This window comes from Choloepus didactylus, chromosome 4, assembly GCF_015220235.1.
Source record: "Choloepus didactylus isolate mChoDid1 chromosome 4, mChoDid1.pri, whole genome shotgun sequence".
NCBI lineage: Eukaryota > Metazoa > Chordata > Mammalia > Pilosa > Megalonychidae > Choloepus > Choloepus didactylus.
In genome coordinates this window covers 149,850,049-149,877,320 of record NC_051310.1, presented here as the reverse complement: position 1 = coordinate 149,877,320, position 27,272 = coordinate 149,850,049, and the positions used below count along the sequence as shown (strand labels likewise).

The 27,272-nt window shown below is 35.0% G+C and overlaps 4 pseudogenes; all 4 read left to right on the top strand.

Moving 5' to 3' along the window:
* The first annotated feature begins 6,482 nt into the window (after positions 1–6,482).
* On the top strand, positions 6,483–7,403 carry LOC119532849 (annotated as a pseudogene).
* A 59-nt stretch (positions 7,404–7,462) lies between these two features.
* On the top strand, positions 7,463–15,720 carry LOC119532848 (annotated as a pseudogene).
* A 1,190-nt stretch (positions 15,721–16,910) lies between these two features.
* LOC119532847 lies at positions 16,911–21,846 on the top strand (annotated as a pseudogene).
* Positions 21,847–25,127: 3,281 nt separating this feature from the next.
* Positions 25,128–26,395, top strand: LOC119532846 (annotated as a pseudogene).
* The last annotated feature ends 877 nt before the right edge of the window (positions 26,396–27,272 follow it).

The window sequence follows — 27,272 nt, the reverse complement described above, 5'->3', positions numbered from 1 at the left end:
TTAATGAGACAAACTATGACCAAGGACATAATTCATAATCATTATCTTCCTCCTCTACAACCCATTCTAGATTTTCCCTGCCTTTATGCAGCACTTTTCCTGGTCTAGCTCACTTGCCCATACCCATAATTTCCTCCTGGGATTCTGGGGCCACAATCATCATGCACATGTCCAGTTATAACTGTGGCCTATTTACAATTTTCATCAATTATGGTTGATGCACATGCAGGGGTAATTCTATTTATTAATGATAATTAAGGCCAATTATTCCTGCTGTTAAAGTAACTCCTTTCATTGCCTGCTGATCTACACAGATGAGGAAGCCCAAATGAACAGGAAAAACTAAAAGATAGTTTTCTTGGAATACTTACTGTGCCCGCAGAAAAAGCAATCTCCACACCACAGCAGAGCTTTAAGTTATAGGATCAGAAAGCTCAAATTCATAAAGGCAGTAATTATCAGAGCAGCCACTCTTAGGTCTACCCTTTGTTCCCCAGATTCTTGTGTTCTATCTGGAATAAAACTCCTTATAATGCCCATTAGTTCAAAGTATATATCACACCTGAACATCAGAGCCCCAACTCTACAGGGTATAATGCTGAAGCTGGCCCTTTATTCTCACCTTTTAAAGGCTATCCCCATCTTCTAGTAGACTGACAGCTTTTGGTTTATGCAGTATATTGAGGCACCAGTTTGTCATTTGGTTATGTACCTGTTGTTATACTTTCCTTTCTGTAAAGTGTATTCCTTGACCTATAAATGTTATGAATGACATTAATCATTCTATGAGTTATTGGATAGTTCTTCTGGCCAAGGTACTGCCAGCAGGAAAGACAAAACCCACACCTGGAATACATATTTATCCCAGTAAGGAAAAGTTACTTTTCATCCATAGTGGAAGTGTCCAATGTAAACAGTTTGTTATAACATTCCGGATTGAACACCTCAATATATGGTATCATATCAAGGATTTAGCTTTCATCTATATTGTGACAAGTCAAACATTCAACAGCAGCAGTAGCCAGACCTACCTTGCTGAAAGGGACACCATGCACAAACTTCATCCTTCCATTTTACTAATTCATAAATGGTTCTATTTAGCAAGATAGGAGGGTTGAGCCAGGTAATCATCTCTGCTATTTAAGACTATTCTTGGAGTGCAGTAAGATATAAAATATAAATCAGAAGTATATGTCTTCTTTCCTACATTCTTCTGGTTAAAGGAGCAATTAAATCACTTCTCAAACTGACCCATCTGCACTTAATCATATATCATGTACAATTGCACAGTTGTACAGAAATTATAAAGCTAACTCACACATAAAAAATGATTAAGAAGACTATCGTAAACTAGAGTCATTTGACAACTCTTAAAGAACTCTATTCTCTGATTATCTTTCTATTCTTTTCAAGTGGTAAGATATTCCACGTAAAGTGAAAAAGAAGCAGTGGTAAAAGATAAAATTCTTGATGCAGACTAATCAGAATTCCAAGTCATTATAACTTTGAATTTGGCAAACATACTTTGTAATTCGATTGTAAACAATCTTTTTGATGAAAATCAATATATCCCTTTAAGAATAAGTGGCAGGCGTTAGGGGTTGGTTGCTATTTTTGCTTTCCTCAAACACATAAAATAGAAAGATTATCTGAATGCTATGGAAAAGCCAAAAAAAAAAAAAAAAGATCAAATATCAGGTCCAAAAACGAACCAATTAGCAATCAGGAAGCAGATGAGGTAGAAAGTCTGTGCTTCTGAATGGAGACTATAAATACAATGAATAGAATAGCAGAGAACACCTAGAAAGAGATGTAAAGTTTAGTCTACATAATTTCTCAAAACAGAGGTGAAAAGATCCCTACACTGTTATCAAAGAATTAAGAATTTGTTCAAGCAAATAAAAGGTTGGATTCTTCAAACACTCAAGACATACATTTTTAAATAAATTAATTGGATCAAAATATTTCAGAATTGCCCCCAAAATATAACAGTTAAAATATAGGGTAAGATTTATGTAAACTTGGGGTAAAGAATGACTTTTTATGTAAGTCAACAGAAAAAGAAAGCATAAAAACAGAAGACTGCTGGATTAACTTGAAATTTGTCCAAAACAAAAGTAAAGGTATAGCAAATTGAGTTGTACTCCAGAAAAAAAAACCCATGTTTTTAATCTTAATGCCATTTTTGTGGGTGTAAAGGTATTGTAAATCGGACTTTTGAAGATTTTATTTTTGGTTAAAAATTGGCCAACTGAATCATGATAGGTCTGAATCTTATTACTGGAGGCCTTAGAAGGAGAGAAAGTCATGAGTAGGAACCAAAAGCCAGACATCAGCAGGAACTGGAAGAGAAGGAGATGACATCACTATGTGCAGCACCATGTGACAGGAAATCCAAGGAACCCAAGCATCACTGGCAGCAGCACCAGAATGCCACTGTCTTTGGCAGAAGCATCGCCTTGCTTACTCTAGATTTTGGACTTTCTTACTTCAAAACCAAGAGACCATAAATTCCCATTGCATACATCAATTTATTTTGTGGTATTTGTCATAGCTTCCTGGAAACTGAGACAGAAGGCAAATTACAACATGGGAAGGATATTTGTACTCCATGTATGACAAGGCAATGATTCTTATTAACATGAAGAATATTATAAATCAGTAAATCAATAAACACAGCAGTTCAAACTGGCAGTTCAGAAAGATAAACAATACAAATGACAATACACAAACTATATCTCTGTAACTGGTAATTAAAACATTTCAAACTCAAACATATTGGCACTTTTTGCTCTTTATTTATTTATTTTTATTCAACAGTTATTTAACAGGCAGCAAAGGTACATGATGGGGATACCATGAAGAAAAGGACAAGTACTTTGCTTCACACAGTTTGCAGTGGTTTAACTTGCAACCATTTGTCTTATATAAGTGCATTTGTTAACAAAGCAAGAAGTCCATAATAGGTCACTGAATGAAAATATTCAAGTAATAAAAAAAATGCCTTGTTGCCATTTTTGTAATATATATACAAATAGAAATAGAATATACACCAAAATTTTAATGTTATTTTTGATGCTACAGTTTTATAAGTGGGCTTTAATTTTCTCTATACTCATATGTGATTTTTGCTTTAATTGCAGTATTTTAATTGGGTAGGAAGGGTATTATATGTAAAAAAGTGAATTGTGATATATTTTAATTGATATCTGCTTGATTTCTCTTTTCAATAGCATGTAACAGCTTCTAAAATATTGTATGGTTTATTTATCTGTTACTGCTATTACATATTATCTCTTTCCCGCCACTGAAATATAAGCTCCACAAAGGAAGAGATTTCATAGCAGCAGGAAGAGTGCTTGGCGTATTGATTATCTATAAATACGTGTTGAATGAGGAATGGTAAATGAATGAATAATTCTTCCTATCTGACTATGGGTTTGCTTTAACTGCATCAAGCTGTTTCTGTTTGCTGTTTAACTTCTAGTTAATTCATGAGTAAATGTGCTCTTAATCTGGATTCCTGTCATCTGCTGTGCTTGGGGCAAGGGAAACAGAGAGAGGTCCAGGACCATGCTGGACAGGAAAGAGAGGGGAGGCGACAAGATCGAGGGAAAGACGGGCTACAATCAAAGCACAACCTTGCTGTTGACAGACGGGAGAACTCACTGGTCAAGCTCCCGGTACTGGATTTGTCCCTGGAGAAGCAGAGACTGCCTCGATATATTCTCCATCCAGTCAGAATTCAATACAGTTTAAGGAAAAAATAACTACATGGAGACATATTTTATTATTTATTTATCTAGACAACATATTTGAGAGTTATATGATAAATTTCTGAAGTAGTATTAATAGATAAAATACTTTGGATGGGAAGGAATCAAGACCACTTCTGGAAATATCCCTCTTGCATAAAGCCTCTTATTTCTTTCTGGAAAAAATCTTGACATATAGAGTTCAGTGGCCCCACACTCTGCTCCAGGAATGAAGGCATCTGAATCTGTTATGGATGACTTCCCACTCTCCCTCACCTCAGTAAATTTAAGAAGTCCCATGAGCCCATACTTCCTGTCCTAAGTGGAACTTATTTCCCACCCACCAGCACATTATTTCTCCCAATATAGAGAAATTCTTAAACCTTTCTTTTTTCCTTGTGCTTCATCACCAGGTAACTCTTTTGATATTTTTCTCTTTGAAAAACAATATGACCCATAGACTTTGTTCCCAGGAGAAATCAATAAAGGTCTGATTATTAGAAGCATAAAATGGGTCGCTAATATCTATTACTAATAATTAATTGTATTCTAGTTGGGGAGGAACTTAAATACTTTTGTCTCAGCAGTGATTGCACTAGAAAGGAGAAATAAAAATTATGCAGGGTGCTGCACACCCTAGATCAAAACAGGTAGGTCAAGACAATGCCCCTAATATTAAGCAACATCACAACGATCTCTCTCTTTCTACCTTTCCCTTCCACTTTCTGTCTTTCTCTTCCATTTGTTTACTTTGCTTTTATCTCCTGTTATTCTAATCCTTTGGACACTATTCCTGCAATTTTTGTCAATGATTTATATTATGTCTGGAGGAGATATTTCTAAAAGAATAGCATTTATTATGTCTCCATTTGGTGATCTGATTTTTCAAGAATCTTGTCTTTTTTCACCACCTTCATCATAATCTTGCATGTAAATTATGCTTCCCCATTGTGGAAAAATCATATAGGGAATGATGGAGTCAGTTTCCTAGGCTGGGCATATTTTTTGGAGCATTGATAGCATTAACTAATGTGTGGGTCCAGAGTTAAAGGCAGAATGATCAAGATGCACATGGTTTAATGGAACTGGCACCATCATTCTGAAAAGGACATTTATCTGAAGTAAGTTAAAGTGGTTATGAGTAGAGATAAAAAGTAAACAGGGCTTGGGTGAAATGAGGTTGGAACAGCTGAGCTTCTTTGTGTTTCATTTTTAGGATGGTTACAGTTGCTCTTGGCCCCTTGAGATAGTGGAATTTTCAATCACTGTGAAGTCAGGAGAACTGAATTCGAGTGCATTTTCTGCATTTTCAGCTTGAACAGGTGATTTCCCATGCTAAAGCCCAAACACCCAAGAGGAATAGCAATAGCAATACCAAGACTTCCAATACGAAGTCTTATGGGATCCAGCTTCCTGAGAATTTCTGATTCCTTAGTATGTTCTAAGAAAGCAAAAGAACTAAATTTATTTTCTACATATTGAAAGATCCTCTTCACTCACTGCTCTCAACATGAACTCAAAATTTTAGGATTAACTAAATAGTTGTTAGAACCAATTCCTAATATCTCTTGAACAAAAGAAGGGATCCTCTTTAAAAACGGCAATAACATAGTAGTATTTGGAATTACTAGTAAGTTTGCTTTCACTACATATTTTTAGCTTTTCTCTTCATATTTATTGCTTCAGTCAGTCTTATCTGACTGAATATATGTTACAGTGAGACTTTTTCAAACTTTCTCCTCATATGTTATTATAACAGATATTCACTGTAAAAATTTATTGATTTATTTACTCACCATCAAATAGCATTTTAGCAGCATTGAGGTTCAAATATTTGAAGATCAGCTAGCATAAACCTTTTCCTGATGACTCTCTGGTCTCTAGTTTCTACATGCTTTTCAGGTATTATGATTAAAAAATTAGTTTCAGTGAAGACACCATTATTTCTCAGCTTCATATTTGAATTAACAAGGTCACTAAACCTAGAACAGAGCCCTCAAAAGCAACACTGTACCAAAGTACTGAAATGCTCCCTTTTTGAGTCTTGATTTAAAGTAAGTCTAATTTTGCAGTATGTGACAGATTGGAACCATACGTGTTGCAAAATATCAGAGGAGCAAGTCTTTGCATTTTATGCTTCTGCTTGTCTTAGATTCAATGTTCTTTCACTCATAGAATATTGGCTGGTCAATATTCTATGTGCAATTAATGCCTGAGATTACTTAGTTGTGAAGTAAAAGAATGATTGGGGAGTGTGGTCCAAGAGTATGTGCTGATTAATGTGATTAAGAGTTTGAACATTCCAAATACATCTGACTTTGCATGACATTGATAATAGTTTGTTGAACATACATGGGATGAAAGAAGTCAGAGATACTATACATTAAGCATGCTAAGAAGCACACTCCTAGGGGAATATTACCCAATTTAAGCCTCTTTGCCTCCTAATTCCACCTCTCTACCTGGTTATTCCCACATGATTTCTTTCCTTCCCTCTCTTTTCTAACTTCTAATTATCTAATTTCTCCCATTCCTATTCATTTATCTTCCTTTCTCTTTCCCTATCTGTGTTTTTTCTAACCTCATATTTTGGTGCTTGCAACATATTTATTTTCTACAACATTGTTGATAGGCAAACAACCATCAATGTTTAGTGCCCTTATTTCTAAATTTTTCCTTAATCTTTCTTTTCAGAATACTTCTGCTGCTTCTCTACTGAGTGAGTCAATGAATGGAGTAAATGACTCTGTGGTGCCTGAATTTATATTGATTGGACTGACAAGTTCATGGGAGATTCATCTTTTCCTTTTTTGGTTTTTCACTGTGTTTTACATAGGGATTATCCTGGGAAACCTCTTCATTCTGCTCACATTTGTACTCACCCATGTACTTTCTTCTGGCCAACCTCTCTCTTCCTGATCTGGGTTTTCTCTCTACCACCATCCCCAAAGTGATCTCTGAGCTTTTCACTGAGTGCAACATCATTTCTTTTCCAAAATACATGATACAGATACTTTTATTCATGTCATGGGAGGAGCTGAGATGGTGCTACTCATAGCCATGGCCTATGGTAGGTAAACAGCAATCTGTAAGCCTCTCCATTACCTGACCATCATGAGCCTGCAAATGTGTATTTCCTTTGTAGTGGCTGCCTGGATATTGGGGATAATCTATGCTGTTTCTCAGTTTGTTTTTGACATAAACTTGCCTTTCTGTGGCCCTCACAAAGTAGATAGTTTTTACTGTGATTTTCCACAGGTCATGAAATTTGTATGTGTAGCCACTTACAAGCTAGAGTTTCTAATCATTGCTAAGAGTGGGCTGATATCCATGGCCACCTTCTTCTCTTTGTTTATAGCCTGTGTCTCCGTTTTGCTCACTGTCTGGAAACGTTCTTCAGGGGATTTATCCAAAGCCTTTGTCACACTGTCAGCTCACATCACTGTGGTGATTTTGTTTTTTATGCCATGCATGTTTCTCTACATGTGGCCTTTCCCTATGACATCACTGGATAAGTATATATTCATCACTGAGTTTGCTATCACTCCTGCCTTGAATCCTGCCATATATACATTAAGAAACAAAGACATAAAAGTAGCCATGAGAAAGCTGGGCAAACAGATTGTGGGTCCTAGTGGGATCTCATAATGAATGGTGCAGACAAAGAATATAAGATGTCTCAGGCTCACCAAGAGCTTTGAGAGTACATGGGTGTCATCATTATTCTGATAAGAGCACCTAGTTGTACAATAAGGTACACCTGTGGAAAATGTGCTTAAGTCAGAGGTGACAAATTACCGACCACAGAAAATAGATTGACTTCATCAACTTCTGCTGAGAAAGGAGATGAGAATAGAAAAATGAGCTGATTTCCAGGAGTAAACTTGATACACAAATACCACTTTCCAGGTGACATTTTCTGGGACTTGCTAATTGTAATTACCTTCAGTTGGTAATAAATACCTCATTCGATGGTGGAGCTGTTTGGAGCTGTTATGTACACCAGAAAAGGACATGCTCTTTTAATCCATTCCTGTGGGTGTAGACCTATTGTGGGTGGGACCTTTTTGTTAGCTTATTTCAATTGAGATGTGACTCAGCCCATTCAAGGTGGGTCTTAATCCTTTTACTGGAGTCCTTTATAAGGATAAAAGAGAGAAACACTCAAGCAGTTTTTTGAGAGAAAAGTCCCAGAGAAACAAGCAAAGACCCACAGAAACTGAAGCCAGAATCTGAAAGCACTGAAACCAGGGAGCAAAGGACCAGCAGACTCCAGCCATGTGCCTTCCCATGTGACAGAGAGAGGTGTACCAGATGCCATCCATCAGCCTTTTCTCAGAGAAGGTATTCTCCTGTTGATGCCTTCATTTGGACATTTTCATGGCCTTAGATATTTAGATTTGTAAACTAATAAATCTTCATTGTAAAAGTCAAGCCATATCTGGTATATTTCATTTTGACAGCTTTAAGAAACCAAAAGAGGTGGAAAAATATTTCCCATAGTGACGTTAGGGATCCAATAGATAAAATGTGAACTTAGGTAAATCAGAAAACAGTAAAGTATTTTTTAAAATTTATATTTTAATTTCAGTTTAAATTAGAATAACAGAAAAATCAATTATATGTTACTTTTAAGACCTGAACTCAGACTTGACTTTACTGGGAGCTTTTCCAGTTTATGATGCTATTTTAGTTTTGTGCTTAGAATTGAATAATTTCAGGTGGAAGTGAATTTCTTTAATAGTATCAATATTCTAGACAGATACAGACGAGCTATTTTCACTTTTCTGTGCTTCCCTATTATTCTAAAAGTGAAGACCTTCCAATATTTAATGAGCCCAGATCTTTTCTCAACAAAAGGCATAGGGAGAACAGCTCTTTCCCAGGGAAATAATCACCCAAAGACGTATTTTTAAAGGGATTGATTTCCCTGAATATGGTTTCCTGGTTGGGCAAAAGCTCTCCCAGAGCTCATGCAACTGTGTTTGATCCTATTGGATAACTGTAAAGCCAAAAATGATGAGACAGATTCAATTTAATTGAGGATTTCTACATTTGGAATTAAAAGCTTTATTGAAGTAACACATAACATTTTTATTTGTTGTTTCTACTGCTCTGTAAATAAAAGCTGCTCAATTAAAAGACACTAATGCCTGTTATTTTGTTCTACAGTTCTCCAAGAACACTTCCAGTAACATCTCTGCCTTCTTCTGGGTAAATAAATCAATCCTGTTCCTTTCTGTTGCCTTGAAACTCACCTAGACAGAAATTTCTTCTCTTAATCATTGCTAGCCATCCTCTCCATTAAATATTCTACTTGGCTACTGAAACACCGCAGTTCCCTGTTTTTACTCCTGACTCTTGAGTGATTCCTTCTCAGGGACCTTTTCTTGAGTTTCCCTCATTTGTCCAACTACCAATACTGGTTTTCATCAGAATTCCATCTTTAGCCTCTTATTCTATATTCTCTCCCTCGCCAATATCATCCGTTCCTATGGCTTGGATTACCATCCAAACCCTAGGGACTCTCAAACCTGATACTAATTTCTTGAGCTCTACAGACACATACTCAACTGCCTCCCTACTTGGATTCCTCACAGGCACCCCCCATTTATCATGTCTAAAACTGAACTCATCACCTCCTTCTCAAATCCATCCCCCTTTCAGGGTTTCCTGTCACAAATGGCATCACAATTTACCCAGCTGCTCAGCCAAAACCACAGGAGTCATTCTTTCTCCTCCATTTCTCTCATCTACAGTATTCAATAAATCAACAACTCCTATTAATTCTAATTTCCAACACCTCTTGAATCTGTCCTCTTATTTTCTTCTCCAAACTCCTCATCCTGTCTAAGTTTTAACGTGTCATTTTTGGAATAGAAGATTAAGTCAACTATGTAGCCTTCCCTCTTCAAACCTCAATTGCCTTACTTCCCATTAACTATATTACAGTAAGAGAGATTTTGTAAAATGTAAATCTGACCATGTGATTCTCTTGCTTGAGACACTTAACAGGGTTAACTGCTGTTAAATTAAAATGCTACCTTCTTAGAATTTATCAGACCTTCTAAGATCTGGCCATCCCCTTCTCTAACCGCAGAGAACAGCATGCTTTCTCCAGACAATGTCACAGCCAATTTGAATTTCTTATTCTTTCCTGCAAACTTCAAACTCTTTCACCTCTGGTTCTTTACACTGGCTAATCACTGTGTCTGAAATATTTGTCCTCTATACTTTGCCAATTAACGCCTATTCATTCTTCAGATCTCTGTTTCAACATCATTTTCTTAGGGAAGTCTTCTCTGAACCTGATTCCAGAAGAATTGCTTCCATTGTATATTACCTTATCATTCCCTGTTACCACTTTTATAACACTAATCACACTCAAAATTTCATAGTCAATGTATGTCTTCATCATTATATTGTAAGTTCCATGACAGCAGAGGTTATGTCTATCATATTTATTGCCATAATTTCAGTAACAACAGCATATAAAGTGCTCAATACACATTTGTTATTAAATAAACAAACCCAACAGAGTAAAAATTTGCAACATGAATTTTCTAAAGAATACTGTCTGGACTTTCTTTTTATATTTGATCAAAGGGCATGTGTTTAGAGAATCTCATCTTTTTTTTTTCTTTTCTTTCTCTTCTTTATTACATTTCTCTGTCACTATCCTCCTGAATTCCCTGCAGCTAAAACCATTGATAAGCTCTATTTGCATGCCTAGGCTAATTCATATCTTGAGCCAATCTCATGTGAAGCAGACTGTGTTAGTCTTAGCTTTTTCTAGCACTTTCAGATCTGGTGAACTCTACGTTAATAACTTCTGCTCCCATATTAATACAGGGATCTTCCCTGCTGCCACGAAAACCCATGATCCATAGCTGAGGAGATAGTCCTCAAATCACAGTATGTTATGTGCCTGACTGGACAACTTTCTAGAACTTTATTCCAGCCTAGATTCTCCCGCCTTCTTCATTATAGGTTGTTCTACCAGAATTACATTCTCCCACTGAGAACAAAGGCAGGAGCATTTTGGCATGATATAATGACTTAGGGGCTCTGTTTTGTTCACCGTGTTGCAAAAAAGCCCTCTTTTGGGGGCAAACATGAAAAATTTCCCTCTCATCTTCTCCTAAGCAACTGTGTTGTTTTACCTTATCTTACAGGCACTATGATCATGTAACTGACCATATTTCTTTTTTTATTCATATTTCTTTGATATTTATTTTTTATAATATTTATGTAGCATGTATTCTTCCCAATAAGTTTTTGCAGTGTCACTCCTTTTCAAAAATTAATTTGGGATCAACCAACATTCCTCATGCTGCTGCTGTTTTTGAGTCAATTATTCCCCTTGTTTCTGAACAGATAGAAATGCAGTACAGCTAAATATAAATATGCCTCTAAACAAAATAAAGCCTTCACATTTTCAGGTCTCCATGATAATATGGAGATCAGATTCTCTATATCTAAATATTAATGATAAAGCCAGTTTTCCCAGGGTGATGCACTAGACTTGTCTCAATGGCTTGTCACAGGTTCTTTTGAATTATTATCACCCTCTCAGGTAAACATGCTCCTATTATAGACAATTCTAGATAACTCCCTATCTGTTTTTCTTTTACATTTATATGTGCAAATTTTTTTCTCAAATAAACTTTCCCAAGATCTCTGAACAAATTGATGCAGTAAAGTACAAGTTTTACTTTTACCGAGTTCACTTAGAAAGGATAAAGGTCAAAACTTTACAAGGAGACCTTCATCCCAGCTCTCTAAAGTTTGGAAACACACGTAGATATTCACAGATAAACATTTGCTATAATTGATAACAAGAAAATATCAGTGTATTCTGATTCACCTGACAATTATAAGCATTGTCCTTACATGACAGGGTATTTGGATTTATTTCTTCAAATCTCATTCCTGGCACTATGCATGAAGGTACTTCTGTCCACCCTAAATGTTTTTTCACTCCCCTTAGTTGTTCCAAGCAATCTGTACCCCAAGGTCATCCACCCAAAATGTGATTATTTTACACTAATCAGTATGTTACTTTATTCCTTCCTCTTCCCCTATGCTTCACCATTTTTTTTTTTATACTTCACTCTTAGTTAAACCAGTGTGACTCAAAGACCCACCCCCAAGAGAAACTAATAATGGGCTGAATATTGGCCTTCTCAGCAGCATCACTGGGCCACTCTCCTGTGCTGCTGATTAGTTTCTTTCCCATTAGAAAGAACGTTTTATATAGCCTTGTCTTAGCAATGATAATTACTTACAGAAAAGAAGAGTAAGCTCTCTGAATCTCCCTTCTAAAATTTGCATCTCGTAACTAAACAGGCAAGTACCACTGCTGCCCTGACTCTAGCCCTCAAAACTCCCTTCCAACTTCTACCCATCTGTAAAATATGTTTGTCAGATACTTTCTCCTTCCTGAAATATTTTCTCTCTTCAGTCCACATCATCTGTCTTCTATTCTCAAATTTCGATCATGTAATTGTATTATGTCTGGTAGAATTAATTCCACATGCACCCCTTTAATATTTTCAATTAATTTCTCTAGTGTGAAGATTTTTCAAGATTCATGTGTTTCTGGCCTTTATGCCCTCCAACTTACTTAAAACTTCATTTTACTTTGTACAAAGGAAGAGCAATGTAAAGCGAAAGAAAGCAAATTGGCTCTTAAGGCGGGAAGGCAGATTTTATTTTAAAAGAAATGAGAACTCAGGAAATAGAGGGCACTTCCAATTAGGTTAGAGTGTTTCTATCAAAGTATAAATAATTCTAGTTTTTTCCATGACCTTTTCTATTAAGCAGGTATATAGTACTAGTAAGAAAAACCACTGGGCTGGGAGATGAGAGGTACGATTTCTGGTTCTGTCTTTGTGAATTATTTCTGTGAACCTGCTAGCTGGCATTTAACCTCACTGCTCTGTTTACCCCTAGCATGAAGTGATTGGATGAATTAATCTCAAAATTCTTTCTCACTTCTGTACAAACTTGTCATTCTGATATTAATCATTTGTTTTGTTTAAAATACGTGTCTACATTTTGTGTTTACAGATCTATCTCCCCAAGGCCCTGAATTACAGACAAATTTTAAATCTCCTACATGAAAACATGGCAAACTCTAGTGGGGACTTGGCTTCTGAAGAACTTCTGGGAGCTTCATGAAATCATCAGTGTTTCCTAAGAAGGCAGAGGGCCAAACATATGGTCTTTTTCTCCCGACAATTCCTTATCTCCATGTAATTTGATTTTTTATAAAAAAAAATATAATCTAAATATAAAAATGACATGTTAATTGAAAGATATTTCAAAATCAAGAAAGATTAAAAGCAATCACTCTTATTTAAAATTTTGAAAATGTTCAATTTGTTTCCTTTTATAGCACTGAATATTATAATGAAAAATCTCCATACAAGCTTATTTTAATAATTGAATTAAATTCTATCATGTACATATATTATAATACAATTTAACCTAATATTTTATATCATTTCAAGTATTGCAATATAAGTAAAGTGTGATGAATATTTTATGTTGTTAATTTCTGTGCAAATAGAATTCCAGGAGCATTGTTCTACAAAAAATATAGATTCAAGATTCTTGATGAATTATTTTATATTTTCTTTAATGTTTCCATCAGTAATATCTTACTTCAACTTACGAAAGTGCCTATTCCACTACATCTTTGCCAGTTTTTATACATATTAAACATTTTTCTAATTTAATAGTAAATTAACAGTATCACATTTTATTTTGTTTCTTTGATTTCATTTTGTTTACATTTTTAAATAGTCTCTTCATATCATTTGTCTATTTATCTATTAGGTCCTTATTTTTTTAATAGTTGATTTGACTATAGTATGATGATATAACTTTAGCATCTTCCTACACCATTTCAAATTCAAATATAATTCCTGTGCTGGTTTGAGTAGATAATTTTTAATCACATGTAAGAAATACCTTTTACAGGTTGTTATTATTATTATTGTCCATTCCTGTTTTCACTATAATTTTTTCTGATTATATTTTTTGAAAATTCTCCTGTGTTTTCTTTTTTCAAAAACACCCATTTATTGTTTTTATAAAATCTTCCTATTTTCTAAGATTCCATATTCATTTATTTCTGTTTGAATCTGTGTTCTTTTCTTTCACCTAAATTCCTTGAATTTACTTTGTGCATATTTTTCTAAATTCTTAAGCTGCCTGATTAGTTCATATATTTGAACAAATGAGAAACTATAAAGCAATAGCTTGAATAATAGCACATTAATCTTTTATAACTGAGATGCCACTGTTATGTTAAATAGTCTACTATCAATTAAAGTAGAAATTTTCTTAATAAATTATCATCCTGCATCCTTATTTTCAGTGTCTTTACTTAGTGATTCCTTTTTTTTTTTTTTTTTTAGGTCACTTCAGACTCTTCTTTATGATTCAATGAACCAAGTAAATGGCTCTGCTGTGACGGACGTTGTATTACTGGGAGTTGCACAATCCTTGGGAATACAGTTTTGCCTTTTATTCTTTATCATTCTACACAGGAATTGCACCAATTTGAATATATTGTGTCCCCCAAACACCACTATCTTTGATGTAATCTTGTGTGGGCAGATGTCATCAGTGTTGATTAGATTTCTTTGAGTGTTTCTTTGCAATGTGCCCCACCCAGCTGTGGGTGATGACTCTGATTGGATAATTTCCATGGAGGTGTTGCTCCACCCATTCAGGGTGGGCCTTGATCAGTGGAGCCATATAAATGAGCTGACGGGCAGAGGGAACTCAGTGCAGCTGAGTGATGTTTTGAAGAGGAGCTACAGCCAAGAGGGACACTTTGAAGAATGCACAAGAGCTGCAAATGAGAGACAGTTTGAAGACGGCCATTGAAAGCACTCTTGCTCTGGAGAAGCTGAGAGAGGACAAATATCCCAAGTGCAACTAAGAGTGACATTTTTGAGGAACTGCAGCCTAGAGAGGAACGTCCTGGGAGAAAGTCATTTTGAAACCAGAAGTTGGAGCAGACGCCAGCCATGTGCCTTTCCAGCTAACAGAGGTTTTCCGGACACCATTGGCCATCCTCCAGTGAAGGTACCCGATTGTTGATGTGTTACCTTGGACACTTTATGGCCTTAAGACTGTAACTGTGTAACCAAATAAACTCCCTTTTATAAAAGCCAATCCATCTCTGGTGTTTTGCATTCTGGCAGCATTAGCAAAGTAGAACAGGAATTATCCTGAAAAACCTCTTCATTATATTCATAGTGATTTTTGATACTCACTTACAGTCAACCATGTATATTCTGCTGTCCAATCTGTCTTTAATTGACCTGGGCCCTTCATCTACCACAGTTCCAAGGATGGTCTCTGATCTTTTCAGTGATTGTAGTTATTTCTTTCCATAATTGCATGATACAGATGTTCTTTATTCATGTCAAGGGAAGAGTTGAGATAGTGCAGCTAATGGCAATGGCATATGACAGGTACACAGCAATCTGCAAGCCTCTCCATTATCTAACTATTATAATTGCAAATGCTCTGGCTTTTGGTAGTGGCGTCTTGGGTCATCGGGCTGACTCATGCTGTGTTTCAATTTGTTTTTGAGTTTTTCTCATGATTTTCCTTGGATTATGAAACTTGCAGGCATGGACACTTACAGACTAGAATTTGTGTTTTCTGTCTATGGGCACCTTCTTTTTCTTAATCGTATCATACATCTTTATTCTAGTCACTGTTCGACAACATTGTAAGAATGATTTATTCAAAGCATTCTTCACTTTTTCAGCTCACATCACTGGACTGGTTTTGTAAGCCGCATAAATATTTTGCCATTGTGGACTTTGTTGTCACCTCATTCTTAAATCCTGCCATCTGTACTTTAAGGAACAAAGATAAGAAGGTGGCAATGAGAAGACTGAGTCAACAGGTTGTAAGTTCTAGAGAGATAACATAAAGAATTACATTGATAAGAGCACAAGGTGAATTCCATGGACCATCCAGACCACCATGGCCACCCTGAACACTGTGGAATGTTTAAATTTTCATTATTGCCTTTAAAAGGCTGAGAAGTCTGCAAAAAAAGAGGCACTGAGTCTGAGAATTTCATTTTCAGATGGTGTTGCAACAATTCTTGTTAATCATAAAAATAAAGTATTATATATTTCTATTTAGCCTACAGACCTATATTGTAGTTCACCAGAAAAGACTACATTAGAATCTCTGGAAACCACTAAATATTTCTTATGAAATTACATGAATCCAATGGATAAAATACAGGTATATATAAACCAGCAGACTATTAAAAGCAAGGAGAAAACAATTCTCATTCTACCTGTCAGAGTAAACAGGAAGAGCAACACTATGTTACAGTTCTGAAGTATTGTTTTCAGTCCTTGAACTGACAGTGTATTTTGTACAATATTTTAGAAATAGACTTTAGTACTTTGCATTTTGCAAAATTTGACGATGTTCCACTTTTTCAACAGCACATTTCTGTTGCACTTGCAGTCTTCCTCAAAGCATTTCTTGAAGCTTTTCTCAACAAGGCATTAAGAGAATGGCTAGTTCACCATTAAAAATCATGTGCAATTCTTAAAGTATTTGAAGGGACTTTTTTTCCTAGAGAAGAGCACCCCATTTAGATTTCAAAAGTTTATTATATGTGCCTGATCTTAATCCAGGATGCTTAGGACAAAGATGATTCATCTTTTAGGTAAACCCTGGAAAGCCTGGTGGTCCAGAAGCACAATTTAGAGATCAGTTAAATGTATTTCTATGCTTGATTTAAGAAATATTAATTGCAGTGAGTTATCTCAGTTTTAACTACAGTGTGGTAATAAAAGATGCTTAATGAAATATGTGATAGTAGCTGAGATTTTCTTATTATTGATCAAGGTATTTTCCTACATTTTCTCCATAGATTGGTCATCAATATTTAACACTTTTCAGAAAATCTACAGCATTGTTGTCTTGTTAATTCATCTGGAATCTAATTTTGAAATTTTATCTTATTTAATCATTTTAACATAATTTTTAATAATTAACCTTTAGTTTCAGTGCAGGAGCTAAAAATGTCTAAATGGAATTAGAAATTGCAGCAGTAGCCCTTAACTCAAGAAGAGTTTGTGTTTCATCTAACGGCCAATGGAAAACTTGTCAGACTATAAGAGTTAGTCTCAGTGCCCAAAGTCTGGGTTGACTATTCCCAGATCTCTTCATCTGCCTCCAATCACTTTAATAAAAGGCTTGTAATTTCCAAGTAGTTTACTAGAGAAGACAGTTTGTATAGATTTTATTCTCTTGGAAATATTATACTTCAAGAAAGAGTGCAATTAACAGGAACATCTGCATTCCTCCTTGTTTTGAAAATTGCTGTAGTCTCTTCCAGTTATGAAGGAGGTAGGTGGAATGATGAAACTGAAATATATTATCAGGATGAACCAAACTGTAGAATTTTATTGACAATAAGATGCTTCTATTAGGAATTCATTTTGCAGAATTCAATCACATGTTTAGCTTCAGGTAAAATGGAAGGACCCTGCGAGGGTGGTTAGCAATGATAACCCTTGTTATAAGTGTTACATTGGAAACAATTGTGAAATATTTCTCCTAAATCTTTTGGGCTAACCTATTCTTTCCTCTCTATTTGTGGGGTATCTTCCCATCTTCCCCAAAACCCAGTGTTCTCTTGCCTAACTGCTTCCCTTTCTGAAACCCCACTGAAACTTGGTTTTGGACATTTCTTTCATATAATTATGCAATTTGTTCACTAGTGGGTATTTTGAGAGCTTTTGATCCAATGAGCTGATTTTTAAAATTGGGAAACTGAGGTCCAAGAATTTCAAGTGATATGTCCAAATCACACTGAATTTGTGGTAGAAGCTATATCTCTAGACTTCTATCTCAGTGAAATGTATAAAGGCTTAATGGTGTTTTTCTTTAGATGGGGACTAAAAATATTTAAGATAAAAAGATATAACATCCTCATGGTTGAATTTCAAGATTAATTTCATGCATGGGGAAAGATTTTCTTGTTCAATTGTAACTGTCTATTCATAGTTGGTACAACCAGTGTACAGGATTTTGAAGAATTCCTTTCAATGAGCCTGAACTTAATGTTTACCTTACAATCAATACAATTCTTCTAAAACTTTTTGAATCATTTTTGAGGAGTCAGAGGCAAGTTTGAAATGATTATTCTGGTGAAGTGTCTGCTATAACCCAAGATCCCACGCTACACTGATACACAGGAGATGGGATGTTTGAATGAAATGAGAAAGAAATTCCTTTTGCTGAGGAATATCATTCTTATTTTTTACCATGGTAGAAAGTTTTTTTTTGCTGCATGTCAGAATCCTTAGTAAAACAATTATTCTTGGTATATTTCCTGCGCAGATATAACAATCAAGTTTGTCCTTACTTAGTGAAATGAAATGGTTTCACACATGTATATCTCTAAAATAAACTCTAAATTTCATACTTTTATTCTAAGAAACACCCCAACAAATCAGTCATGTCATAAATTATCTCACAATTGGAATACCATCCTCTTCAATGTCAATGATTCATATTATTATTTTTATTACTGTACTCTGCAGCAAAGAACTAAAACATGAGTGCTCATGACTTGTTTTACTATCAGACTTCTCTTTATTAGTTTATTAATTTGGAACCACTTATTTTTTATAGAACTTTAAGACAGTAATATGGAGTTTGAATTGGTAGGGATAGGAATAAGATTCAAGATTATGAGGAAGAAAGTGCAATTTCCAAGGGGAATGGAATAATTGAGTAAAGTAAACTACTACTACTTTTCTTCCAATAAATTTGGCAAGGGTAACACTCTATCTCTTCATGTATCCTCAGGAAATTTATCCCATCAATTTCCACTTCTCACATTTACGTCTTATTTGCACGTTAACTCCTACACCTCATCCTGCAAGTATTCTTGGTGGCTGTGCTTCCCTTTCAGGATACCATTCCGTTTCTTCATCACTTCACTGCAACTTCTTGAAAAAGTAATCTTATTTTCTCTTCTATATACAACTCTGAAATGGCTTCTTCAACTCATGACCAACAACCACATTTCAATATGTCACGTAGAAGATAGTGACTTACGACTCACCAATAATGCTGCTACATGTCTAGAAAACTGTCATCATCCTCTACCTTCCTCCAAATTTTCTCCTGCTCCAAAAAGTGATTTGTGTATTATATATGGCTATACCAGTCTTAGTTATAATTATTATCAGAGGTAAAACCGTCACAATGACTCCAATTACTCAAAATAAAAGCATTGGAATTCCCTTTTTTCATCTCCTACATCCTGTAGACAATTTTCCTATTAATACCTTAATACGGACAATTGCATATTGGCCACTTTCCATGTGCTAGAAATTTTATATACACAGGCACATTCAATCTTCATAAATTCCTATGAAGTGGAGCTGTTGTCACTCTTTTATCCAGATGGGGCAATAAGACTTTGAACAGTTAGTAACTTGCCCAAGGTCATCCAGCTCCCTAGTACATAAACCCAGGACTTGAACCTAGGCCACCCAGGACACAAGTGCCCATGTTAAACATGCTTGATGGGTCTTCATAAATCTTCCTTTATTCCTTTCCTACCTCACACAACTAGTAGCTTTTTACTTCTTGTAAAAACAATAAATTGGCTTCAAATTGCTCTATATTCCAATTTAAAAACAGGCCAGTTATTTCTTAAAAATTCTTCAAAGGTTCTTCATTGACTTCGTAATAAATTTGAATCCCTTACTAGGCATTCCAGAATGCTTTCCAATTATATCTGCTATTAAGCCCTTCACACCTTCTCCCATGCAAACTTTATTGCATTTTCTCACTTTTTCTCACTCCACCTCTGATTTCTTTATTCCTTTATTCCTTCTCACTTTTTAGTTGCTAACTTTCTGTTATTCTTTTTATTTCTATCTTTCCTTTCCTTTGATTTTGAGATTAATTTTTTCCCTCAATCCTTTAATATTGCTGAATGATAATCATTAATTCTATCCTCTATAAGGCCATTATGATTCCTAGCTACTCTTTTAGAGTTCTCATAAACTTAAACCCTCCCTAAGGCCCAATGTCTAGATCTGTGTTTTGGATTTTATGTTTCTATCAAAGTTTCTGACAGAAAATCATTTTGGAGTTGTATCCCTCCACCACCACCCAACACCTAAGAGTGTTAGAGTAATGAAAGTTGTAAGAACTCTTGATTCAATGCACACATTTTAAAGACAGGAAAACAGGAGACTCAAATTCAATCTCCTCATTTTGCTTGTTATTTCTAGCATAAAAGTATAATGTTAAAATGATTATTGGAAAACTAGGTTTTCTCTATGAATCAGAAGATGCTAAATCGTACTTCTAACAATTAGCTAAATCTCTTGATCACTTACTAAATTCAAAACTCAGTATAAAATATTTGACATTCAGTGCCTCATTTGAAATTAATAACCATGAGAAGTCGATATAATATTTTAAAAAATGGAAAAATAAGCCTTAAAGTGGTTTAAAAAAGTGTGCAAGTTTTACAGACTACAAAGAAAACTCATACACTATGTCGCCTCACAGAGTAAAATTGTAAATGAGTATATGTTTTAGTTTTGGAGAGTAAGTTTAGAACAGCTATACACAAAACCATTGTTATAGACTATTATAATACTAAGAATAATTTTTCAAAAATGTATTTCATAAAAACTTTTGCAAATGTGACATCTGAAACATAAATAACCTCTCTAGTAAGACAAGACTTATCGGATATAGTACAGTTTTGTATATTTAAAAGCCATATCAAGTATTATAGAATATAAACTTATGGAGTTTAGAGAGAAAGCAGATAAAGAATTAAACTGCCATGGAGGGCAGCATAAGCAAAGATTTTTTAGGAATAAGCCTAGCCTAGCATAAGCAGAGATATGAAGAGATATGTAAAACAGATTATATAAGCAGGGTAGTAATGTTGAATACAACAGTGACTTTAGATTCGGTGCTTTTTGAAAACCTTATGTAATAAACCATAGAAAATCATTGTAAGCATGGACAGACTGAAATAAAATGAGGTTATGGATGTAAATATAAAAAAATCTGACTTCCTTTTCATTCTCCTCTCCAAAGTAACTGCAGTGGCTTCTTCCTGGAAAAAGACAATAAATGAAACAAATGATTCCATTGTGACTGAGTTCATTTTACTGGGACTCTCCAATTCTCAGGAACTCCAGATTTTCCTCTTTGTGTTCTTTTTTGTACTCTACATAGGAATTGTGATTGGAAACTTTCTTATTGTTATAACTGTGACTTCTGACTCCCATCTTCACTCTCCCATGTACTTCCTGCTTGCCAATCTCTCACTCATTGATCTCTGTCTATCTTCAGTCACAGCCCCCAAAATGATTGCTGACTTTTTCTGTAAGCACAAAGTCATCTCTTCCACAGGCTGCTTTGCTCAGATATTTCTCCTTCACTTTTTTGGTGGAGGTGAGATGGTGATACTCGTAGCCATGGGCTTTGACAGATACATAGCAATCTGCAAACCCCTTCACTACAGCACAATTATGCAGAGCAATGTACGTGTTGGTATTCTGGCTGCTTCATGTGGAATTGGTATCTTCCATTCAGTGAGCTAGTTGGCCTTTGCAGTGAGCTTACCCTTCTGTGGCCCGAATGAGGTGGACAGCTTCTACTGTGACCTACCTCGGGTCATCAGATTTGCCTGCACAGACACCTATATGTTGGATATCATGGTCGTTGCTAACACTGGTGTGCTCACTCTGTGCTCTTTTGTGCTCATTATCACCTCCTACACTATCATCCTAGTGATCATCAAGCATCGCCATTCAGACAGGTCATCCAAGGCTCTGTCCACTTTGTCTGCTCACATCAGAGTAGTTGTTTTGTTCTTTGGCCATTCCCTATCAAGTCATTAGATAAATTGCTTGCTGTATTTTATTCTGTGGTCACTCCTCTCTTGAACCCAGTTATATACACACTGTGGAACAAAGACATGAAGGCTGCAATGAGACAGCTGATAAAACAGAATAAGAATTCCAGAGTAAAGTTTTAGATCTTCTATAACTGTAAGACTAGTCTGAGATAGAAGCATAATATAGTAAAGTTGATAAATTACTCTGTAAAACGTATAGTGTTTGTAACTTACACTTCTTGTCTCCTAGGAATTTTCAAAGAATTTCCCATACACTAATTTAATTTATCCTCAAAAAACCTTTTATGTCATATTTTTGGATACAAATACAAAGTTAGCATTGTGCTTTCAAAATATCATCTCATCTAATTCTCAGCACAATGAAAGGCATATAAATACGTTAGTGTTTGTGCACCCTGCCTTCCGGGATGGTCCTGAGAGTATTAGAAAGAAGGAAAGAAACCAGCCTGGCTTAAAAATTCTTGAAAAATTTTATGTAGCTCATTTGACCTAAAAACCTCAAGTAAGAAACTCCTTCCTGTCTTGCTCAAAATTTTTGCTTAATGTTATGAAGAAAAAATTCCTTTCATTGTAACATTTTGCTATAGTTCACTTCCTATCATTACCTACTCTGTAAGTGCATCATGGGAGTGACAGGAAGATGGAGTGCACCAAAATGAAATTTGCCTTGTAGGCAACTGACATCTTGTGATATACAACAATGGTTCATTAGTAGTAAAAGGTATTTAGAGGGACCCATGTCCTTTAACATGTTGGCCGGAATTGAACCATTCAGATCCATCCATGTCATTTTCCATGGTTAGATTTTAAGAGAACAATATTTGAAGTCAGAAGAATTCAGGGGTTCAGTTCAACGTTTTCCTTACTAGTCATGACTTTGATCACAGTATTTAACTTTCCGAAGCTTCAGTTTCCTGTTTTAAAAAGGAGATAATAATACTTTTCACATATGGTTATTATGAAGGATGCATCAAAAGATATAACCACAAAGCACATTTTGTGGCATATTTATGGCTCTCAAAAATATTAGGTATGTGTTGATGAAAATATATAAATTACATATGTCATCAAAGCCAAAAGTTCTTCACTGTTCTTTTTTATCCTAACATTCTTGAGAAATATGACACATTCCTATCATTAACAGATGCTCATTTTGGGGTTTTATAGTTGTGAGTGGAAGTGTGTATATTTTTGTGCAAGTATATACTTTTGCACTCACATTCTACCCTATCCTAGGAAGGCATGCCCAAAATTTACGATAGACACAAAGGGAAATATAAGTTGTAAAACATCTTGAAAAGTGACTCTGATAAATATCTCCTCTCTCCAGTGAGAATCACTGAACCAGGCTAAAAATGAAGATTAAATATTCTGAATGAAGAGAAATGTAATTTGTTAAACATGGCTTAAATTAATAGGTAAGAAGTGTCAGATGATAAGAGGGTAAATTATGTTTAATCCAGAGGAAAATAAAATATAAAATCCATGAGTAGGTTAAAAACACACAAGAATGTGTGATAAAGACATTATTTCAAACAAGTTGGAAAAGGAAAGATCTATTAATGTGATGGTGGAATTACTGCATAGCAATATGTGAAAAGATATATTGGATCTATTTCCCACACCATATGACTGGATGATTTCTAAATGAACTGACAATATAAATCTAAACAAAAACTATACAAATATTAAAATAAAACATGAGTTAATATCTCTATAATCCATAAACATGGTAAAGATTGAAAACATTGTCTTCATAAAATTAATTTCTTTAAATTCATGGTAAAACCATCAGAAGAGTAAAAAGATAAATTGACGCTATGAAAGAATATTTATAATTCACTTCACAAAGACTAATGGCCATTATATGTGAAGAACTTCCAAAAACATACATGAAAAGTGACCAACACAAAAATTTTAAAACGGGCAAAACACATGAATCTGCAGTTCGTAGATAAGGAGATGAAGGAGATAAAAATAATCCTTAAATAGATGAAAAATATTCGAGCTCTCTCAAGTTAAGGAATATGCAAACTAAAACTATACTGAAATAGTTCTAACACATCACATTAATAAAACTTTTAATATTTCATAATATTGTTGATGAAGGTGTACAGAAATAAGCACCCCAATGTGTTGTTGATTGTTGGTAGAAATACATAATGTACAATCTCTTGGCACTATCAAACAAAATTACCATGCTATTACTTTTGACACAGAAATCCCACTTCTATCCCAAGACACATTGAACAAAAATAAAAAATAATCAATTCACAGTTACTGTTTACAACATTGTAATTAAAAATAGACTGTAAAATAGCTAAATGACCATCAGAAATGCTTGCATAAATTATAAACAAAGAATAATAAGCAGCTATAAAAACAAATGAGGAGGTAATATCATCAACGTGATGAATTAAGACAGCTAGTGAAAACCTCTCCCCAGGGATTCAGAAACAAAGAAAAGGACAAATCTCTCTCACTCAGAACTCTGGAGGAAGGCACTGACTGGAGATGGATCCTCCCAAGTGTATTAAGTATTGGTAAAGTATGGATTCTGGACTTCCAAGGTCCTAAATACAAGTCCTGGCTTTGCCAATTCATCTCTCTGAGATGCAATTTCTTCATTTGTAATATTGGGATAATAAAAATGGAACCTATCTTATAGAGTCATGGCAAAGTTTAAAAAACATATCTACTACATTCAATGTTCTTCATGTAAGGGGCACTTATTAAATGCTATCTATGATTTTTATTGTTGATTAATTATCATTATTATGATGTGCTAATATTACTCACATATCAAATGTTTTATTTTTAGTAGTCATTAAGCAGCCTATTAATTACAAATGGTTATGTTAAATATGCTATTGAATTGTATATCAGAATGTGTTCTAAAAAGGAAATTTTATGTGGTACATGTGTTCCTAGAACAACCACCAAAAAAAACATAGGTCTATGCAAGTCAAACAGTAAAGCTTAACATAAACTATGGACTATATTTAATCATTCAATTACAGTAAACTTTTCTTAACAATTTTAACAAAGTTAACATATGAATGCAAAATGTTAAAAATAGTGGCAGATATGAAAACTATGAATTTTCTGCAAGATCGTTCTGTAAATCTACAACTTCAAAGAAAAGTTTAAAAAAAACAAAAAAATGGTTATCGATGAAAGATGACATTTTGCCATGAAACAAATATTACAACTAATAAATCTTATGGGCCTGAATTCCTGTTTCAAAGTACTTTGGTCCTGGTAATAGCTATATGCCACAGGGATAAGAGACTAATAGGCTAAGAAGGTTTCAGCTAAGAGAATATATAATCTATGATGAAAATATTAATGATAGTATAATAGAAAAGACTACATTGATGAGATGAAAGACACCTAGGAAAATGGTCAGGTAAAAATGATTCTGAAATCCTTGAGGCAAAAAATAACATAGTTTAACAATGGGATGAAAAGTAACATAATGCTATTTGGTTCTCCCTACATAAATTTCCATCACATTTTCCCTTCAAGTATCCCCTTTGTAATAAATCTATTGCTAACCTTATTTTCCCCATATCCTTTATTCTTCTCCCCCCAGTAGAGTAATTGCACATCTAGAATATTGCATAGTGTAATTACTTAGCAGGTAAAATTGGGAAATCCATTTTCTTGCCAGTGTTATTTACTATTCTCATTTCTTCCACAGGTCTCTTGAATATAGGCCTTTGACCCAGTCGGTGGACAGACTAAATGACTCTGTGTTCACTAAGTTTGAACTGCCTGCCCTTTCTGTTATTCACTGACAAAACCGGCCTTCATCTTAATGTGCTCTTTACGCTATGTAAGGATCTTCCTGGGAAACCTTTTCGTTTTGTTTTTGGTGATTTTTGATTGTCACTTACATTCCCCTATGTACTTTCTGCTGGCAAACCTGTCTCTCATTTACTTAGCCCTTTCTTCTGTATAATCCCCAAAGTGATTATAGATCTTATAAATGAGTATAACGTAATTTCTTTCCAAAGTTGTGTGGCACAGATGTGCTTCATGGACAACGTAGGATTAGTGGAGATGGTGCTATTCATAACCGTGGCATTTGACAGGTACATGGCAACTGCAAGCCTCTTCACTACTTGAAAATCAGGAGCCCTAAGACATGTGTTTCATTTTTAGTCACTGCCTGGGTAATTGGGATGATCCATGCTATGTCTCAATATGCTTTTGTTATAAACTTGCCCTTTTGTGGCCCTAATAAAACAGGCAGCTTTTACTGTGACTTTCCCAGGATTATAAAACTTGCATGCATGCATGGATACACATAGGAGTTTAATGCTGCCATCAACAATGGGTCCATGATCATAGGCACCTTCTTCCTGCTGTTCATGTCTGATATCTTCATTTTGGTCACCATCTGGAAACATTCTTCAGGAGACTTATCCAAAGCATATGTCACATTGTTAGCTCATAACACAGTGGGGTTTTTTGTTTTTCATTCCAATTTTGCTTGTCTATGTGGGGCCAAATCCCCCACACTTCAGCTGATAAAAATCTGATCATCATGAATTTTGCTACCTCCTTCCTCTTGAATCCTGCCATCTATACTTCAAGGAACAAAGAAATAAAGACAGCAGTAAAAAGATTGGGCAAAATGAAATCTCTTGCTAGATTTTGTTGACAAGATTTATTTGGGGAGTTTTAGAACCACATGCTGGCTATCTCCATTTAAGTGCCTCCAATTTAACATATCCAGAATAAATTCATCATAAACCATCTTATACCTGCTCCTGCTTCATCTGTGGAGTATGAGGCCCTCATCACTATCATCATGGGGAAAGAAAATATATTGTACTAAAGATTGATATTCATACAGACAGTATCATATCTGCCAAACAATATTTTAATCTTCATATATTGATTCTTTTACAAATGAATCAATATAATATCACATCTACTATCTATAAGGACTGAAAATAACCTGTAAATTTTTGTGCCTTTTGTATTACTGACAAAAAAAAACATGAGACAAAATTCGAGTGCAAATAATCTATTTTGGAAAAGAATCCTAAGAGAAACTGGCTCAAAAGTATGGAAGTGAGACAGGGATGTGAGGTTGCCAATAGAGAATGTAGTAATTGGCAACCTACCACTATGGACAACAGGGGAACAATGTTGCTGTGCCTTCTAAGAGACTGTATAGATCATCTGACTCTTAGCTGTCCCATTTGAGAGTCCTGGAAGCTAGATATTTTGTTAGTGGTAAAGGACTGCATTAGGGAATTAAGTCTGTGACTTGTCCATCCTTCATACAGTGTGTTGAGCACATGTGATATCCAAAGGAAAGCTCTCAGGTATGGAAACTCATGCCTTTATCACATAAATCAACCCACACTACATGGGAATAATTAAGTGCAGAGAAATATGTGTGACACTTTGACAGCAGATACAGTCCACACCTTCTCAGATTTAGAAGTGTTCATGTTCCACATTAGTTCACTCCATCACTGATTATTTAAAGTTGTGGCTATTTGCAAATTCTAAAAATAAAGGCCAAC